The sequence below is a fragment of the Cynoglossus semilaevis genome, chromosome 1 (genome assembly GCF_000523025.1).
Source record: "Cynoglossus semilaevis isolate Cse_v1.0 chromosome 1, Cse_v1.0, whole genome shotgun sequence".
Classification (NCBI taxonomy): domain Eukaryota; kingdom Metazoa; phylum Chordata; class Actinopteri; order Pleuronectiformes; family Cynoglossidae; genus Cynoglossus; species Cynoglossus semilaevis.
The window spans coordinates 8,623,663-8,624,952 of record NC_024307.1 but is presented as its reverse complement, the minus strand read 5'-3'; the positions used below and the strand labels follow the sequence as shown (position 1 = coordinate 8,624,952).

Sequence of the window (1,290 nt, the reverse complement as noted above, 5' to 3'; positions counted from 1 at the left end):
TAAGCTTATCTGAGCGCCTTCTATGTCTCCTTAGTTTGGTTTATTAGGGAAGTATCTGACTTACCATGAGCTGTGGGACAATTATGGAGACAATTTCACGGGCAGGGCTTCTATAATCATCAATGCATGCTGGGAGCCCATATCAAAGTAAGTTTCAGACAGACTGAGGAGAATTCATTTTGTACTTTATAACTTCACAATACAGCCATTAGCAACTGCACTCAATCAGTGGATTTAAAGCCAGCGAGAGCGAGGGGTGGGGGGTGGGGGTGGGAGGGGAGTGAGGAAGAAAATGTGAAAACAAAATGCAAATTAAGGCTTTTGAGCACAAGTAAACGAGCCTTGCTGAATTTTCTGGACCTGATACAAGAACAAAATTCTTTAGGCTCATTAACATTTCTTTCAGGACGAACAGAGAGCAAAAATAATTAACGAACAAAAAGGAAACAGAACATGTTGCTTAATTCTTTCATCGTGAAGTTTACTGGGAACAAGCATCAACAAAGACTTAGTAGGCTAGTTAGAGTCGTGTTTAAGACTAACACACGACTCCAGAACCACTTATGCCCAGTGGTTCCACTTTTTTTGTCTCACTTTATTTGGTGAATTTAGCACCAGCTAGTGGAAGTTGCATGTTATAGTTGATTTTTTCTTTTTTTTTTTTGGCATTTTCTGTTTAACTATTTGAGGTTTTGTTTAACATATAAACACAAGATGTCCTTTTTTGAGTCATCACCATGGTAGGCCAAAATGGCAGCCAATGTAGAGATGATGTAAATTTAAAAACTGTTCATCCTCATATATATATATATATATATATATAAACCCATACAATATACTCGTTCATGTGTGTCTACACTGGTTCACTAGTACTTTTTAATGTTAATGCTAGCGGCCTAATCGCTAAGCCGCTGTCTCAGCTCGGTGATACATTGGTTCAAGGCAGCTTTAAATGTGTGGAGTCTTACATGATGTTGTTGTTCACCTAGTTTGCAGTGTTTCTGGTGGTCTGTCTGTGGTTTTTGTGCTCGAGGGGAAGTGAGTGTCAGTGGATGAAGACAAATCCTCAGAGTTCTTGTTCTTGTTGGATGTTTTGGTTGAAGATGTTTTGGGTAAAGATTAGTGTTAGAAGTCATTTGGATGGAATTTATAGTGAGAGTTGGAGACGCGAAGTGGGTCATGTGACAGACGGGAGCTGCTGAACACATCATCAAACCTTCATTCATTTGCTCCTTTCTGTCCTTGATTTTAACATCAAGTTACATTTACAGAATTAACTCTGTCGTTAAG

At 38.9% G+C, this 1,290-nt stretch overlaps 1 protein-coding gene across 19 annotated transcripts in view; it reads left to right on the top strand.

Annotated features, from left to right (window-relative positions):
* Positions 1–1,290, top strand: part of sox11a (SRY-box transcription factor 11a) — a 436,554-nt gene that overhangs the window by 177,773 nt on the left and 257,491 nt on the right. The gene's annotated exons all lie outside the window — the stretch shown is intronic.